Source organism: Etheostoma spectabile, chromosome 12 (genome assembly GCF_008692095.1).
Source record: "Etheostoma spectabile isolate EspeVRDwgs_2016 chromosome 12, UIUC_Espe_1.0, whole genome shotgun sequence".
Classification (NCBI taxonomy): domain Eukaryota; kingdom Metazoa; phylum Chordata; class Actinopteri; order Perciformes; family Percidae; genus Etheostoma; species Etheostoma spectabile.
Genome location: NC_045744.1, coordinates 4,738,522 through 4,744,518, shown reverse-complemented (window position 1 = coordinate 4,744,518; position 5,997 = coordinate 4,738,522). Strand labels below are relative to the sequence as shown.

At 42.5% G+C, this 5,997-nt stretch overlaps 1 pseudogene; it reads left to right on the top strand.

The window, feature by feature from the left end:
• LOC116698801 (contactin-associated protein-like 4) overlaps window positions 1-5,997 on the top strand; it is a 421,932-nt pseudogene that overhangs the window by 205,702 nt on the left and 210,233 nt on the right.

Sequence of the window (5,997 nt, the reverse complement as noted above, 5' to 3'; positions counted from 1 at the left end):
TGTGTGTGTGTGTGTGTGTGTTTGTCTCAAACCTCCTGGAGGTGCCAGCCGGTCTTGCAACAGATGGAAAGCACCCTGTGTGGATAAAAACACAATTTACTCATCGTCTCCTGTCGTCTTCTCACTGTCTTTTTCTCAGCAGAATGAGGTCACAGGATGTCTTTTTGTCTCTCAGCAGAGACACAGCAAAGTGAGGTGAGATTTGAGCTGAGCTGTGTTACCAAAAAGCGTCCGTTTAACATCCACATAGCAATAGTTTATATATATAGATATAGTTCTGTCTGTCTCTCAAAAGTCTAGCACCACGTCCATACATGCAGTTGAATGGGATTTGTTTGTGGCACTAACAGGGTTGAAAACAAATTATGAAAATCAACAGCAACATCTTCAGGGTTGTCGTGATTCATGCACAGACCTCAGTTTTAATCAGAATGACTTTCTACCAAATAAATATACCCTACGAAAACTATTGACACTGTGGATTACCCAACTGTCCCATACTTCTTTTCCTAAACCCAACCGTCCTGTTCTTCTTTTTCTAAACCCAACTGTCCCGTTCTTGTCCCGCGTGTCAAGGAAACGTAAGCCCACCCACAACCTTTTCCTTAACCTAACTGCATCAAAAGTCACGGCAATATTCCCAACCCAGCAGGTTCAGATAATGTGCGTATAGATCTGATGCTAAAGGAGACCTTTAACGTCAATAACAACGCCAAAGGCACCTGACCAAGCGTCCATATTTTACAAGATGGGAGTTTTGAATGCAATACAGAATCCCTGAGAGCCACACTGCATTATATGCCTTAGTTTTATATTTGGAATTGTCACTTGTGTTTCCCTTTACACGAAAACAAGTATTTCCATTGCACATTGAAGCAGAAACAGGTAAAAATAGATGGACCACAAGGCAGGAAATTAAGTAATGCTCAAGATTTTCTACCCCCCCCCCGCATCAAATGGGTCCCAACAAATGGAAACAAACTTTTGCCTTTGGGTTGCCAGTCCAGCTGTGATTAGGCTAAATGTTTCTGCTTTTAACTAACTTCTACCAACCAAAATAAAAGTGCAACACTTCTTTGTCTTTCTCATTTTCAGTGTCAAATAAGTGTATTTTCACAATGGCTGCCATCTTCCTTCAGTTCCCTTGGTCCTCCTCCCCCCTCCGACACAGCACTGATGTCATGATGCAAAAAAGTATTTGATCTCCTGCTGATTTTGTACATTTGCCCACTGACAAAGAAATGATCAGTCTATAATTTTAATGGTATTTATTTGAACAGTGAGAGACAGAATAACAAGAAAATCCAGAAAAATATTTAATGAGGGAAATATGTATTTGACTCCTCTGCAAAACATGACTGAGGTCGGATGTTTCTTGTAGTTTCCACCAGGTTTAACACCTCTCAGGAGGGATTTTGTCCCACTCCTCTTTGCAGATCTTCTATAAGTCATTAAGGTTTTGAGGCTGGCAAATGGAACCTTCTGCTCCCTCCACAGATGTTCTATGGGATTAATGTCTGGAGACTGGCTAGGCCACTCCAGGACCTTAATGTGCTTCTTCTAGGGTCACTCCTTTGTTGCCTTGGCCGTGTTTTTTGGGTCATTGTCATGCAGGAATACCCATCCACGACATTTTCAATGCCCTGGTGAGGTAAGGAGGTTCTCTCCCAAGATTTGACGGTACATGGCCCTGTCCATCGTCCCTTTGATGCAGTGAAGTTGTCCTGTCCCCTTAGTAGAAAAACACCCCCAAAGAATACTGTTTCCACCTCCATGTTTGATGGTGGGGATAGTGTTCTTGGGATCATTGGCAGCATTCCTCCTCCTCCAATACACAGCGAGTTGAGTTGATACCAATGAGCTCCATTTTGGTCTCATTTGACCACTACACTTTCACCCAGTTGTCCTCTGAATCATTCAGATGTTCATTGGCCAACTTCAGACGGGCATGTATATGTGCTTTCTTGAGCAAGGGGACCTTACAGGCTTCCTTCAAAGCGTAGTGTGTTACCAATTGCTTTCATGGTGACTATGGTCCCAGCTGCCTTTAGATCATTGACACAATCTTCCCGTGTAGTTCTAGGCTGATTCCTCACTGCTCTCATGATCATTGCAACTCCACGAGGTGAGATCTTGCATGGAGACCAAAGCCGAGGGAGATTGACAGTTCTTTTGTGTTTCTTCCATTTGTGAATAATCACACTAACTTTTCAACAGGCTGCTTGGCAATGGTCATGTAGCCCATTCCAGACTTGCGTAGGTCTACATTCTTGTCCCTGACATCATTGGAGAGCTGTTTGGTCTTGGCCATGGTGGAGAGTTTGGAAGTTGATTGATTGCTTCTGTGGACAGGTGTCTTTGAGGTGATATTAAGAGGACTTTCCTTTAAGAGTGTGCTCTTAATCTCAGCTCGTTACCTGTATAAAAAACACCTGGGAGCCAGAAATCTTTCTGATTGAGAGGGGGTCAAATACTTATTTCCCTCATTAAAATGCAAAAACAATTTATAAAATCTTTCGACGTGTGTTTTTCTGGATTTTCTTGTTATTCTGTCTTCCTCTGTTCAAATAAATCTACCATTCAAATTATAGACTGATCATTTCTTCGTCAGTTGGCAAACGTACAAAATCATAAGATAAAATGCTTTTTTCCTTCACTGTATGCAGTATGATATTTATCTTCCAAAAACACAGACTTCAGTCAAGTCTCCTTCTGGATTTCTTTAAAGAGCTTCTTCAAACAGTATGGCAGCACGTCAGAAGAGCAGCTCGCTTCAATCAAGATCTGCCGTTGAGAAGAAGTGAAAAGAACATTTTCAATTTAGCAGAAAACCTTTTCCTTTTTATGTACATAAAATGAAAGCAAAATCTAAAGAGTAATGAAATGCTCCTTTTGATCTCTCTGGGGAAAGGCGAAAGATGGTACAAACGAGAACTCTGCAGATTAGAAATCATTTTCCATTCAAAATAATAAAGGTTATTTTCCCACCGACCTCCCACAACTTCACAAATACGAAAACTTATGTGAAAAAATGAAAGGTATTCAAATTGCTAAATAACCTTTCTCTCTGTGAAATGGGAATCTGCATTTCAATCGAGGCTCATTTCGTTTAATGAAGTAGTTTTTATCTTTTTGAAAGGTTTGGTTGAAAGGTTGGACTTGGAGTTTGCCTCCACCATCAATCATCTAATCCACTAAGTGTGGTTGCTGTGTGTTGAATGTGTTTGAAAGATCTGGTGTTTAAATCCTGTATTTGTGGGGTGTTGTAGGACAAAGTTTGAAGCAGTGTTTCCAAAATGTTAAGTTGCCGTGACAAGCAAATAAATCAGCCCTAAACATAACACATATGTTCAAATTGTGCTTGATCTGTGTTTCTGTCAGGTGTTCTCCCAGTCGTTGCGAACATGGCGGCCGCTGCAGTCAGTCCTGGACCGGCTTCCACTGTAACTGCTCTGACAGTGGCTACAGCGGAGCCACCTGCCACAGCTGTGAGTAAAACATCTGGACAGACAGACAGGCAGGCAGACAGACAGACATGGAGACAGACATGGAAACAGATAGGAAGACAGACAGATAAACATGGAGACAGATAGACTAACAGACAGACAGACAAACAGGCAGGTAGGCAGACAGACAGACAGGAAGGCAGGCAGGCAGACAGACAGACAGACAGGGAGACACACAGATAGATATACACAAAGGGAGACACCCAGACAGACAGATGGAGAGACACACAGATCAGCAGACAGACATTGAGACACACTGACAGACAGACAGACATTGAGACACACTGACAGGCAAACACAAAGGGAGACCTACAGACAGACAGGGCGACACACAGAGAGACAAACACAAAGGGAGACACACAGACATACACACACACAGGGAGACCCACAGACAACAGGGAGAGAGGTGAGACAAGACCAATAAAAACAAGAAATCACACAAAACATTAAACACAGGCAGTGACCAAGCTGACTCATATTAGTGTTGCCTGCCATGTGTTTGACTGAATAAGGGACCTGTCATCAATATTATAATATTAATGTTTAGGGTACAATAGAGTGTTTAATATTGTCCAACCTGGATCTTATTTCATAGTTATGGCCCTTATTTCTATTGGCTATTAAGCATATTTGACTCAACCAGTTGATTAACAAGATCTGAGCAAGGGACATCAACGCTTTATTGAATTTAATTTTAGTGATGTCAGATCTCAGCAATTACTGTGGTGGGTGCTGTTTTACAGTAACATGACCATGGCCAAATGTACAAAAAAATAAAACCCACACATCAGCCTTTAAGAAGACAACCCCCCTGTGAGCTGAATGTGATATCTGCACATCCCTTTTTTCCAGTAAAGTAGGTTACAGTATTATTAAATCTTTTGCAGTGGTGGAAGTAGTCAACATTAATATGAGTTCCCCCAACCTGTCTATGGCCCCCCAGTGGCTAGAAATGGTGATAAGTGTAAACTGGCGGCTGTGGCTCAGTGGTAGAGCGGTTGTCTGCCAATCGGAAGGTTGGGGTTTCAATCCCTGGCCCTGCAGCCCCATGTCGAAGTTTCCTTGGGCAAGACACTGAACCCCAAGTTGCCCCCGATGCTGCGCATCGGAGTGTGAATGTGTGTAAGTGTTTATCTGATTTCAGATACAGTATTAGGGGACCACTAAGGTCTATATGAAAGAGACTTCAGATACAGTATTAGGGAACCACTAAGGTCTATATAAAAGAGACTTCAGATACAGTATTAGGGGACCACTAAGGTCTATATAAAAGAGACTTCAGATACAGTATTAGGGGACCACTAAGGTCTATATAAAAGAGACTTCAGATACAGTATTAGGGGACCACTAAGGTCTCTATAAAAGAGACTTCAGATACAGTATTAGAGGACCACTAAGGTCTCTATAAAAGAGACTTCAGATACAGTTTTAGGGGACCACTAAGGTCTCTATAAAAGAGACTTCAGATACAGTTTTAGGGGACCACTAAGGTCTATATAAAAGCATCCAAAAAGCATCATGTCATTGGACCTTTAAGGTGACAGTAGCCGTAAATAACCTGCCAAATATTGGACAAACAAATGAAACCAGCACTGAGGTGAGCTTTGGTTAGATCTAGTGCTTCTGTGGCCCTGTGATTCCCTTGAGTCAAAATCATGAACGCAAAAGAGGAGAGTTTCCACCCAGTTCGTCTCTGGTCTCAGGTTTATTGCTGATGTTTCTGTAAAAACTTTTTTCAGACCACACTTAGACATGAATTTGACAAGAAAGGCTTGATTCTGTGTGTGTGTGTGCATGCGTGTATGCATGCGTGCATGCATGCGCTTGCCTGCACGTGTGTGTGTTTGCCTGTGCATGTGTGTGTGTGCACGCATGCTTTTGTGCGAGTGTGTACGTATGCCTGTGTATGTGTAAATGTGTAGGAATAAATAAAGACTGAGAGAAAGAGGTTGGTGTGGATGTGATTCATGTTGAGCTGATGTCATTACTTTTTCTTCCCAGCTGTGTACCAACAGTCCTGCGAGGTGTACAAGCACAACGGCAACACGTCGGGGCATTTTTATATCGACGTGGACGGCAGCGGACCAATCAAACCGCAGCTGGTCTACTGCAACATGACAGGTGACATGCATGCACGCACACACACGCACATACTCATCCTCCCATCATAACGATAGTTCAGTTTCTATGAGAATAGGCCTAGCCCTCTAAGAGCTGTTGCTGCTGGGTTAAGGTTGAAGCTGATGTTGTCAAATCCACATGCAAAAAGCCGAGATTAGCTCCTCTTCCTTCTCACACTGTGCAGGTGTACTAGCCTGGTGTTTATAGTGGCAGAGTTTATGTCCACACCAGATAAACTACCGCCTGTGTGGGGATTGGCGAACCTTTGCCAGTTTAACCCTCATGTTGTTCTCGGGTCAAATTGACCCGTTTTCCTATATGAGTGTTCTTTTTAATTCCCCAAAATAAATGTGCTGCATTTATATAGCGC